Genomic DNA, 13608 nt, shown 5'->3' with positions numbered 1-13608 from the left:
CATGAATTATAATCCTGGGCCTTGGGCAAGTCATTTAACATCCCTGCCTCAGTTTCCACATGGGGATTATAATTCGTACTTGCCTAGCCAACAGGGATGTTGTGAGGCTGCATAAATGTGTGTAAAGTGCTCTGAAGAAGGCAAACACAATAAAAATTCCAGTGTTGTATCTTTCTCCTCTCCACTACATGATGTGTTACACACAATGAAGCAGACTCTATTTATCTTATTTCCCCATGCTTCAAAAATAAATTTAGTTTGTTTTCATGACTAAAATATTAATAGACCAAAGAAGTGTGGCTAGGAAGTTGAGTTTGGGGGGATTCCACCCCCCCCCACCTCCCTCTGATCTTTATACTTTCTGAACATCGCCCATCACGATGAGGTTTATAATATATTAGGATATGTCTACACAACAAAGAAAAACCCAGCCTCTGCCAGCTGACTTGGGCTCGGGCTGCGGGCTATTTCACTGCTGTGTAGACTTCTGTGCTTGGGCTGGAGACTGAGCTCTGGGACCTTCCCACCTCGCAGGGTCAAGCCCCATGAGCCCGAGTCGGCTGGCACGGGCCAGCCACAGGTGTCTAGTTGCTGTGGAGACATCTCTTAGTGACATGGATACCAGCAGTATGATACAGTTTTTGTAGATTTTGCTTGTATTGTCTTTGTGACAGTACTGAATTTTCAAAGTCCACATGACTTCTATTTCCTCTGGGTATTCCTTTCTTCTGTTCAACAGCTGATTGAGTAGGCATCCCGAGCATCCTATTGATAGGATATAATGCACTGTGGGGGTCTTGTCAACTGGAAAAATTCAATATACGGTATCCCTTTGTTTTAATAAGCCCATTGCATTAATTGTAATGAGATAAAAATACAGTTGTGGTCTCTGAGATTAATCCCACAAATGTAAAGCTGTCCTTAACCAATAAGGGGCCTAATAAATTGCAGGCTAAAAGAGAGCTAGCCTCTCTGGGGACTAAAATGAAGACTCTTGCAAAATCAAAGAGGTTTTTACCAATGACATCTCACCACACAGCAATATAAATTACATTTCAAAATAGTTCTTTATACTAGGAAGTCTGCATAATGAAGCAGGACACAGAGACTACGTAGACATTAGTGGTGAGTGAACTCTGGATCTGGCAGCAGGAAAAGCAAAAGACACACCTTTATCACTTGAGCCAAAGGAATACTTTAGCTATATCAGGGTTTAAGATCAGCAACTAGAGATATGATCATTGGATTATATGTATGTTGTTTTAGAAAGGCTAGACCCCAATGGATTATATGCATTGCTCTTAGAAAAGCCTTTCCTCAGTGTCTATAGGTCCACAAAGTGCAAGTCCCACTGGTGATAATGAACCATGACCACATATATATTTATCTAGACATTTTTATCAGCAGTGATCTAACCTTGGACTTGGAGTGCCTAAAGCACAAATCACTAATGTTTGAGCTAAATGTGCAAGTATCTTAAAGTGTGAGTAGCAGGTTGTCATTGTTACTAAGATAAACCAGTAGAGGGAGACATGATCACATGAAGTAAGCCAGCAAATTACATTTATTTTGGATGTCACACAGCCTGGCTATGATTGAAACATCATAGGGATTTTTTCTGTTAAAAGATACTTTGTAACAAACTTGCCATAATATGGAATATTTTAATTTCCAAAACCTAATTCAAATTCTTAGCAGGGGCTAGCTTGACATAGAATTTATGGTCCGTAAATAAACATGAGTTTCGGTTACCAATGATGTTTGTTTGAACTTCTAGAAGATAGAGCAATTAAAGAATTCTTAAATTGTAGTAGCCAGACTACCAAAAGAGCTACAGTCTTACTTTTGTGTTGACAAGGTTATTTGTAGAATAGCAGTGCTCCTTTTCTTTGAAGACCCGTCATGTCCATTCATCATATGGCCATTTTATATGAGCTGTCCAATTTGTACTTTCCGTAACGGCCTAAATAGCATTTGTGATATCGGAAATCTACTTTGAAAGCCAACTTAATGCAATGTGATTGATGGCATGCCTTGCTACTTCTCTGTAATTCTCTGTGCACTGGAAAGGTGACACTGTTTACCCCATCATAACGAGAAGCAGGTCACGGTAGGGTTCTGAACAGAGCTGCCGTGTCAGCTGTGAAATACATATTACATTGGTTATGTAAATAAATTAGCATAAACCAGGTCATCTTGAAAAAACAATGGCACTTGTGTCATATATTTTTATTAAAAGTTGAGCATTGACCACAATTTAATAGCAAGGTTAAACACTTTGCCTATTTGGTGAAAATAGGGAAAGAAATCTGGCTAACTACAGATTATATTAAAAGAGGAAATTACGTTGCATCTAAATTATGCATTTGGAGTTAAATTTACCCCTTTTCTGAGACATCCAGCACATAGCTAATACACCACCTAAGCCAAGGTGTATTGGTGAGCTTAATTATGACTCAGGTGGTACATAGACGCTTTGGTGGTTCTTTGACCACGGGTGAATTTCATCCCAATTCTGATCCTGTGAAGTGCTGAAAACCTTGCAGCACCAGGTTCTTAATTCCCATGCTCGTTAAAGAGCCTTAGATAGAAACACAGGTTGGAGATAAATTATTTTAACATAAGTAAAGACAATTTGGTTTATGGTTAATTGCCCAAAATCTTTCCTAATGCAGAATTAAGGTTGCCCAGTAGTGCTCGTGCCTTTCCAGAATGTGGAAATAGGACATAGAGAATGAAGGTAATGAAAACTTAAAAACAATGCAACCTTAACTCTGCCCTGTTGAATTACGAATGATTCAGTAAAGGGGGCTGTTGGTGGCGGGATGCCATAATAAATACACATGCAAAAGTTCTAAGAGAATATGCCATTATTTGTGTTGTGTTCCAGAGTTTTCAAGGAACTCCAACTGTGTTCACTGTATTAGGTGTAGCTGTATTGAATGGTTGCGAGAGATTAATTGGAGCATCTTGGCAGAGCTTATAACTATGATGTGAGGAGAGGGATCAAGTATGCCTCATTTCAAAGCTGAATTTTGTAGGTTGCATCGATAGAAGTGCACAAAGATGTCTTCTTGCCATGGGAATTGTCTGTAATCTGTTGGGATATGTGTCCGTCATCTCCAGAGCTTCATGAGGCAATGTGTCAGAAGGAATGCCCTGAGTGAAGAGGTGGTAACATGTAAAAGCCTGAGATGGTTGTATGGCGTAGCATTGATATTTGAATGAAGGCCAGGTGTATGTAGCTTTTGTTTGCTATGCCTAACCTAAACCTAAATTCTGATAGGTTTCAGAGTAACAGCCGTGTTAGTCTGTATTCGTAAAAAGAAAAAAGAAAAGGAGTACTTGTGGCACCTTAGAGACTAACCAGTTTATTTGAGCATGAGCTTTCGTGAGCTACAGCTCACTTCATCGGATGCATAGCATATCGTGGAAACTGCAGAAGACATTATATACACACAGAGACCATGAAACAAAACTTCCTCCCACCCCACTGTCCTGCTGCTAACAGCTTATCTAAAGTGATCATCAAGTGATCATCAAGGAAGGCCATTTCCAGCACAAATCAAGGTTTTCTCACTCTTCCCCCCCGCCCCCAACACACACACAGACACACATACAAACTCACTCTCCTGCTGGTAATAGCCCATCCCTCTTTGAAACCTCTCTTTATAATGCGCATGATAATCAAGGTGGGTCATTTCCAGCACTAATCCAGGTTTTCTCACCACCCCCCCCCCCCCACACACACACCCCCTCCAAAAACCACACACACAAACTCACTCTCCTGGTGGCAATAGCTCATCTTACAATGTGCACAGCAATAATCCAAGTTTAACCAGAACGTCTTGGGGGGGGGGGTTTGTAGGAAAAAAACAAGGGGAGATAGGCTACCTTGCATAATGACTTAGTCACTCCCAGTCTCTATTCAAGCCCAAATTAATAGTATCCAATTTGCAAATGAATTCCAATTCAGCAGTTTCTCGCTGGAGTCTGGATTTGAAGTTTTTTTGCTTTAAGATAGCGACCCTCATGTCTGTTATTGCGTGACCAGAGAGATTGAAGTGTTCTCCGACTGGTTTATGAATGTTATAATTCTTAACATCTGATTTGTGTCCATTTATTCTTTTACGTAGAGACTGTCCAGTTTGACCAATGTACATGGCAGAGGGGCATTGCTGGCACATGATGGCATATATCACATTGGTGGATGTGCAGGTGAACGAGCCTCTGATAGTGTCAAATTGGATACTATTAATTTGGGCTTGAATAGAGACTGGGAGTGGCTAAGTCATTATGCAAGGTAGCCTATCTCCCCTTGTTTTTTTCCTACAAACCCCCCCCCCAAGACGTTCTGGTTAAACTTGGATTATTGCTGTGCACATTGTAAGATGAGCTATTGCCACCAGGAGAGTGAGTTTGTGTGTGTGGTTTTTGGAGGGGGTGTGTGTGTGTGGGGGGGGGGTGGTGAGAAACCTGGATTAGTGCTGGAAATGACCCACCTTGATTATCATGCGCATTATAAAGAGAGGTTTCAAAGAGGGATGGGCTATTACCAGCAGGAGAGTGAGTTTGTATGTGTGTCTGTGTGTGTGTTGGGGGGGGGGGAAGAGTGAGAAAACCTTGATTTGTGCTGGAAATGGCCTTCCTTGATGATCACTTGATGATCACTTTAGATAAGCTGTTAGCAGCAGGACAGTGGGGTGGGAGGAAGTTTTGTTTCATGGTCTCTGTGTGTATATAATGTCTTCTGCAGTTTCCACGATATGCTATGCATCCGATGAAGTGAGCTGTAGCTCACGAAAGCTCATGCTCAAATAAACTGGTTAGTCTCTAAGGTGCCACAAGTACTCCTTTTCTTTTTTCTAAATTCTGATGTAGCACAGAGAAGGTGTTAAACTTAATCCTACAGTACTCGTGCTCTGTAGACCTCTGTAAAGGAAGAGTGCTAGTATGTACTGGGGCACAAACTTCAGTGTGGGCTAGCTGCCCCAGTACAAGCGCACCGGAAATCCCTGCGTACTTCCTCTGGTTGCTAGTCCACACTGAAGGTTGTGCCTCCACATCTTCACAACTATTGTCTGCTACCTGAACTAGCCAGACTAAGACTAGCATGGATATGCCCAGGACCGGCTCTAGGCACCAGCAAAGCCAGCACATGCTTAGGGGGGGCACAATTCCGGGGGCGGCATTCCAGCCATCCTTTTTTTTTTCCCTTGGGCAGTTGCGCTCTTGGAGCTTGGGGCAGCAAATTTTTTGCTTGGGGTGGCAAAAAACCTAGAGCCGGCCCTGGATATGCCTACCTGCAGTCATACTGTTTGGGTGCAGCTCAGGTTCAGTAACCACAGCAAATCCCCTTGAGCCATCTAGTTAGAGTGAGACAACACTGACTGCAAACCGTCTGGCTTCAACTGAGCCCTAGTCTTGTTGCGTTTGCACATTTCATTCTTTTGTGCATTTTAGTGTCTACTAACATGGAGTTACAAATTTCCCCCCAGTAACTTTTTCACTATTGCTTCCCCAGACAGACAGTGGGTGCCATGCACTAGTTGAGATAAATCCCAAGTGACTGAGATTGATTTGGGGAGGATTAGAGCTGTAGTTCGAGTCCCAGGTGTACCCCAAAGAAATCACCTGAATTTATGGAAGCAGCTGACCTTCTGTTTAAGGGGCAATATATCTTGAGAGCTCCTTGTTCAAATGATTGCATATTTGAATTGTTAACTCTATCCTTCCCCCCCAAGAAGCACAGCAAATTTCAAGACCATCTGAAAAAGCACATGGCTTTTAAAGAACAGCTGTCCTTTAAAGAGAAAGCGACGCTCAACCCTAACGATAGCAGAGCTGCCACTCTGCTATAATTATACGCAGAAAGCTCTGTTAATGCAACGTGATGGTTATACAGTTAAAATCATGATCAGGAAGTGCAAAAGTTATCCTCACAATGACAGCCTTCACAAGGCGTGTTGCACATTCTGTTGTTTTTTATGGTATCTGTTTAAGGCATAACTGTTCCTATTTCAGACTACACATTTCACTAGAAAAAGAAAAGAGAACATTGTGTGCTGCGGCCAGAGCAATGTTGCTGGTAGAACTTTAACTTTTGAGGGGTAGATTTTCAAAGGCACAAATGGCAATTAGTAGAAAATATCACTCTTAATCTCCTGCTTTTTTTTGTATTCTTAACTGTGCTACCTGAATGCTGCACTAACTTTCCTGCCCCCTCTAACTTACTAGGTATTCTTAAAGAATAAAAAGGACCAAAAGTCTTCAGCTATTCAGCTACAGTGTTTGCAATCTCCTTTAAAAAGAGCTACTGGGTTGGTGGACTTACAAATTCTGATTATGGGTCTTGTAAGCTTGTTGGACCAATCAATGAACACTTACATAAGTGTGCACTTAATCAGGCATGCACCAATGTCTCTGTGCTGCTTAGGAATGGATGAGAAAGAGCAGTGCTGATCCACTGGTGGGGACTGCTAAGCATGGTGCGTTGTTCATAGTCCAGTGCTGTGAAGTAAATGGAAGGGTGAAGGCACTGCAGGTTGATGGAATGATGGGGACACTGCATTAAGTTCAATCCTAGTGTAAGGCCGGGTCTCCGACTTAAAATTTAGGTTGACATAGCAACGGCGCTCACGGGTGTGAATTCACAGCAAGGTCGATGGAAGAATGCTTCCATCCAGCTATGATCATTCACTGAACTGGCATTCCTACAGCGATGGAAAAGCTCTTTCCATCACTGCAGGAAACATCGTAGCTACAGCACTGTATCTTGTGCTGCTGTGGCGCCCGTATGATAGATGTATTACAGGCTTGACAAAGCCCTGGCTGGGATGATTTAGTTGGGGGATTGGTCCTGCTTTGAGCAGGGGGTTGGACTAGATATTCTATGATTCTATGACGTGGCCTAAGAAGTCAGAAGTCAATAGTTGCACCACTTTTAATGAGGACTGAATTTTGCTCAGTCTAGTCACTGAAGCACTGAGAAAGCCACCTGGAAGAGAGATTGTTTCATGGGAACCAGTGGAATTATTTCTGTCAGTGTCTGGTCCTTAGACATAATTTTCTCTTAAATTATGTAGGATGGACCAGGAAAATTATGGAGGGGAAGGAGACTAAAGATAATCTAGGTATGCCACAAAACTAAACAAATATGTTGCCTCAGTTTTCAATAACACTGATAATATGGAACATGGGTATGAAGGCAGGATGGCTGATGGAAATGAGTGGATAGAAATGGAAATTATGACATCTGAGGTGGAAGAAAAACCTAGGGCATGTCCTCACTTACAGCACAGCTGTGCCGCTGCAGCGTGTGTGGTGAAGACGGGGAGAGAGCTCTCCAGTCGGCATAAAAAACCCACCCCAGCTATGGTGGCGGGAGAAGCTCTCCCACTGACGTAGCGCTGTGCACACTAACGCTTATGCTGGTGTAACTGATGCTGCTCAGAGAGTGGAATATTCACACCCCTGAGTGATGTAAGTTTTACCACCATAAGTGGTAGTGTAGACATAGCCTTAGAGCTCAATGCACCTAAATCAGGAGGACTGGAAAATATATGAAGAATCCTTGCTCCAAGACTAACAATCTGTTCGGGGGTAGAACCTGATGACTGGAGAATAGCTAATATTGTTTTACCTATATTTAAGAAAGATGACAAAAGTGATCTGCACAGTTACAGACTTGTTAGTCTAAGCTCAGTAGTATGCAATGTTTTAGAACAAATTGTGAAGGATAGAATAATTGCATTCATGGAAGTAAAAGGAAAAGGGGATGTAATGCAACACGGGTTTACCAAAGGTAGATTGTGCCAGACTAACCAGATTTCCTTCTTTGAGGAAAATAATTTTTTTTTAGGTAAGACAATTGATGAGGTTACAAGTTTAATAAAGCTAATAGTGTAGATCTAATATACTTAGACTTCAGTAAAACATTTGATATGGTACCACATGGGAAATTATTAGTTCTACTCAAGAAGATGGGGATCAATATGAGAATTGTAAGGTGGATAAGGAACTGGTTAAAGGGGAGGAGGCAACAGGTTGTGCTAAAAGGTGAATTATTGGACTGGAGCGAGGTTACTAGTGGAGTTCCTCAGGGATTGGTCTTGGGACCAACCTTAATCAAAATGACCTTGGAACAAAAAGTAGAAATGTGCTAATGGAATTTGCTGACAATACAAAGTTGGGAGGCATTGTCAATACAGAGGAGGATCAGAATATTATACAAGAAGATCTGAATGATCTTGAAGACCTGAATGATGGAAATAGGAGGCTTCAGAGTAACAGCCGTGTTAGTCTGTATTCGCAAAAAGAAAAGGAGTACTTGTGGCACCTTAGAGACTAACCAATTTATTTGAGCATAAGCTTTCGTGAGCTACAGCTCACTGCATCCGATGAAGTGAGCTGTAGCTCACGAAAGCTTATGCTCAAATAAATTGGTTAGTCTCTAAGGTGCCACAAGTACTCCTTTTCTTTTTGGAAATAGGAGGAAATTCAATAATATGAAGTGAAAAGTCATGCATTTTGGATCTAATAATAATAAGATCTGTGACAAGCTGGGGACTCATCAGTTGGAGGTGACAGTGGAGGAGAGACACCTGGTGTTTTGATCAATCACAGGATGACTGAGCCCCACATGTGATGAAGCTGTGAAAAAGGCAAATATGATACTAGGATGTATTGGGTGAGGCATTTCCAGTAGAGAAAGAGAAGTATTAATGACATTGTACTAGTCTCTGGTAAGACCTCATTTGGAATACAGTGCAGAATTCTAGTCACCCATGTTGAAGAAAGATGAATTTAAACTGGATCAGGTGCAGAAAAGAGTTATTCGGATAATCCAGGAAATGGAGGGCCTATTTTATGAAAGGAGACTTGAAGGGCGTGGCTTGTTTAGCCTAGCAAATCAAATGCAGAGAAGGGATATGATGGCTCCCTATAAATACATCAAAGTGGAAAACACCAGGAAGGATGAAGAGCTGTTTTAGCTAAAGGATGGTATTGCTACAAGAACAAATGGGGACCAATTAGCTGTGAACCAAATTCAGGCTGGAAATTAGAAGAAAGTTTCTAGCCATCAGGGGTGAGGTTCAAGAACAGCCTCCCAACAGGAGTTGTGGGAGCAAACAACTTAATTAGTTTTAAGAAAGAGTTGGACAAATTTATGCGTGGTATTGTATTACAGGTTTGCTTGTGATGGTGAGGGGCAGGGTTCAGCAATCTTGCTGATTCCTTCCGGTTTGTCTTATGTTCCTAAAAATTTGTGCTTCAGGGTTTCAGCTGGCCTCTTGCAGAGGTCAGGAAGGGATTATTCCCCGCCACACACACACTATGGTAAATGTTTGTTGAGTTGGGTTTTGAGCGCCTTCCTCTTGAAGCATCAGAGATGGCCACAGCTGGAGATGGGACACTGTTAGGATAGGATAGTGCTCTGAAGTGGCACTGAGCATTCTCTCTCTCTCTCAGGTGCTTGGCAGGTTGGTTCTTTGTCCAAGCTCAGGGTCTAACTGATCAAGATTGTGGAGTTGGGAAGGAATATTCTCTCAGGTCAGACTGGCAGTGACCTTGGGGTATTTTCCCTTTCTGCTGCAGCATGGGGTGCGGCTCATCTGCTGGGGTTAACTGGGTATATCTCATATAATCAATTCCCTGCCGTTGCAGGGGCTTCAGGCACTGGTGCACCTCGGTTCCTCCTATTCTCTGCATGTGGCATGTCTCCTGAGGGCTGTAGTACTTGTGGTCTAATTTGGGTTGTTGGGTTTAGTGTGAGAGTGCTGGGTAGTGTTGGTGGCTGGTGTTGTGTAAAACAGACTGGATGATCTGATGGTCCCTTCCAGCCTTGAACTCTGATACTTCTTGTCAGTGCAGACATAGAGATTATACCAAACTATGTGGAAGCCTCTCTGCACCATGGCTGAATATGCCCTGCTTGCTCAGTGGTAACAAATTGGCTTCTTTCACCAGCTTGTAGCTGTTTGAAACAAATGTGAGCACATGGGTAACACATCTGTTTTAACTAGAGCTGGGCAAATAACTCCTCTTTTTTTTCAGTTTGGTAGTTCCAAATGTATCTTTTTTGTGAGGATCAAATCAAATATGACTGATTTTGGATTTTTTGGTGACACAAAAAAATCCATTTGGGGTCTGTTCGAGAGTGTGAATTTGAACCTGTCTTTCTCACATCCCAGGTGTGTGCCCTAACTACTGGGCTAAAATTTATAAGTTGGGGTGGGCAGCAGGAGCATCCCCTCCTCCTCCTTTACCTGTATTGCGAATGGCTGAAACTATTCAAGTCAAATTTGTGAATAGATTTGGGGTGAGCAAAATTGCATTTTTAATCTAATAAACTCTGAAATAAAATTGTCCAGCTCTCGTTTAAAAGTACACATGTAGGCTTAAGGAAATTTTCAAGTGAGCATTCTAGTATGCAATTTTCTCATGTTATATTTGTGTTAAATAGCAATTTTTCTCAAGCCGTGCAAAGATGCTAGTCCTTAAGAGTATTTTCAGGCCACATTTCACATTTCAAACCTCAATTTATTCTTCCTCTCCGGTGGGACTTCTGTTGGTTTTGTTTTAAAATGAAGTAAAGTGTGTGGGGTTTTTGTGGTGGTGCGTGGGTTTTTTTGTTGTTTGTTTTCTCTAGTTTCAGTACTCAGAAATGATTTGAAGGAAATTTGTTCAAACTTTAACAAAAAATGTCACCTCCAGACAGAGCGCCAATATGGAAAATGTCAGATCAAAAGATGAAAGTTGTGACTGTGAAAACAGGGGCTTCTAATAGAAACCATTTTGGAACTGTTGCTAAAGCTAGTGTTATCAGAACTGTATATAGTAAGAAATGCTGTATTTATACAACCCTGAATTCCTGTCACTCTAAGCAACTGCACAACTTGCAATCTAAAAATTAAATAACCTTTAGAGTAAACAGCTCTTGAATTGTCCCTTCAAAACTGTGGTATTTATGGATGATTATAAAATACAATAAGACATCACTTGCTTCTGTTCCTCAGAAAATAAGGACAGTAAGTGCTAAAAATTTAGGAACACTGTCAATATAAAGTCACTGTAGTTGGAGACAGATTACATATTATCTTGCCTGGACATCCTTGCCTATTAGATATTTAATCCCCTACCACAGGGAGCAGTAAGGCTCTCATACTGTTTTTATTGTCCATAATAATCTGACCCTTGCTCTACCAGCAATATGTCAGTCTGCATGAGAACGTGAAATAAACACACTATAAAAATAAACATTTTGGATCACTGCACTGAATATTAATTTTAAGGGCTTGGTAGGCAGGAAGAAAGAAGCAAATATAAATAACAGTGGAATGTGCTGTGAATTAGAGCTGGATACTCAAAAAGATAAGCAGTGGGATGTTTTATTCTTTGATGCAGCATGATATATCATGGCAGAGGGAGCCTTTAACAGTATGTCCTATCGTGCATGTCATTTAGACATATTGTCACTGACTCTAAAAAAGAAATAGCTGTTCTGTACTATTACAATGGTATCAAATCTGTGGATACTTTTCTACAAGATAGCTGTTCTCTATCTAGGAGAGAAAAAAACACATTTTTTTTATTCTTTGAAATAATGGCAACATTGATAAAAACTGTAATTTCCAACCTATTAGGACAAGATGACAAAGTCAGCAACATAAGTCGTCTTAGATCACCACTTGAGGACACTACCAATCAGTTTTTATTAAGGGGGAAATACAGAAGGATATGTTTTAAGCTAAGCGGATCAAGAAGAGAACTAGTTTTATAGCTTCGTTCATAAAAGGAATTCTTAAAATACACACGGAAGACTTGATGCTTTCAAGGTATCAAGTGACAAATAGTTCAGAATAGTTCTGCTGAGGATGGATTTCACTGAACTTTCTAAAAGCTTTACTACGTGTTTTTCTATAAGAAGGTGGGTGGTGGCCTGTTTACAGACTGCATTCAGGAGTGGTTATAACCATGGGAAGCCATAGGCTCAAAGCCATTATAGGAGCTAAAACAACTAAGCTGGAATATTTGAAACAAACAGCTAACACAGCCTCTTCTAGTGAGGACTATTTTTGGCAAACGTCTCTTGAAAATCTTTCAGAGAAAGATGAAGAAACCAGCAGAACATAGTCTCAATATTGATACAGTTGCACCAAGATATACATAAACTGGACCAAATTCTAAAAAAAACCCAACCCCCAGATAGGCCAATGTTTGGCATCAAGATGCAGTTTGGATAAGCAGGTGGTTATTTCAGCTGTCCAGATTCCTGAGTCTGCAAACTGGACTGGAAGAGTCATGAGAAGAGGTGCTGTCTCATGTCTTCCATCACTACTTCTGGTTGTGGCTAGACATACCTCAGAAATGCACTTCTTGCTGTGGGTCACAGTTCTGGTTCCAGTCCCAGCAGGATTCCACAAGTTAAAAATAGAAAAAACTTGTAAACAACGGGGGGGGGGGGTCGGAGGGATAGCTCAGTGGTTTGAGCACTGGCCTGCTAAACCTAGGGTTGTGAGTTCAATCCTTGAGGGGGCCATTTGGGATCTGGGGCAAAAATTGGGGATTGGTCGTGCTTTGAGCAGGGGGTTGGACTAGATGACCTCCTGAAGTCTCTTCTAACCCTGATATTCTATGATTCTATGAACTCCGAGCTTAAAAGTTTGGTTTGATTCGAGAGAGCTCACACACACACTGTCTCTACTATTAACTATAAATAAATCTAAAGACTAAAGTGTCTTGTGTCTGACTTTCATAATGAATATGCAGTACTCTCTTTCTCATTCATTAGGGGCCTTAATAAGTGAATTAGTAATGAGAAATATCAGTCTTGTTCCCATTTGTCATATGTCCCTGTACGTTGCAGTTCAAAGAGGAGATGATTAAATACCATTATGGGGTGGTGTTGCAAGGTGCTTCCCCCTCCTCCCCCTGCCCTACCCTGTGCAAAATTATGCCACCATTCAGAGATGAATCAGCATTGTACCCTCTGTCCTCTACAGACTGAGAGACTACTTTACCCTAGCACTTTCTAGGGGAAGACCAGGTGGATGAGGGAGAAGGCTAGGCCATATTCTCAACCCTCCTCTGCTCCAGCCAGCCAAGCTGACGGGGCCTGGAGGAGAAAGCATGCTGCACTGACCTCTAGGAGGGAGGTTGCCACTTGATTCAAACTAATGCCCCTCAGTCATGATCTGATCGTAAAAGTATTTGTAGAGGATTAAAATAGGATGAAAATTTAGAAATGAAATATCAGTAAATAAGACTTTTAACTAAGACTTCAATTCCTGAGGATTTTTTAAAAAATATCCATGTTAGTGCTAGCATTTACCTCTTAAAATAGACTTTTAAGCCCAAAAGGGCCCATTATAATCATCTTCTCTGTCCTCCTGCATAACCCAGCCCATATAATTTCATCCATTTACTCCTGTGGGGAGCCCAAAAAATGATGTGGATCATTTCAAACTTAAATGTTTCACTGAATATATTGTTACTGTTATAGGTCTGTGACTGTACAATGATCACCCTTTGAAAACCAAAAAAATATGCAAAACTTTCCGGCTTTGTCTTAAATAACTATATGTAATGTACAGGGGAATCTGCAAA

The 13608-nt window shown here is 41.3% G+C and overlaps 1 protein-coding gene across 1 annotated transcript in view; it reads left to right on the top strand.

Annotated features, from left to right (window-relative positions):
- The window catches only part of NAALADL2 (N-acetylated alpha-linked acidic dipeptidase like 2), an 891836-nt gene that overhangs the window by 490213 nt on the left and 388015 nt on the right, over nucleotides 1–13608 (top strand). The gene's annotated exons all lie outside the window — the stretch shown is intronic.

The sequence above is a fragment of the Natator depressus genome, chromosome 9 (assembly GCF_965152275.1).
Source record: "Natator depressus isolate rNatDep1 chromosome 9, rNatDep2.hap1, whole genome shotgun sequence".
In the NCBI taxonomy this organism is placed as follows: domain Eukaryota; kingdom Metazoa; phylum Chordata; order Testudines; family Cheloniidae; genus Natator; species Natator depressus.
The sequence above is the reverse complement of the archived record's forward strand: the minus strand, read 5'-3'. Positions and strand labels throughout refer to the sequence as shown.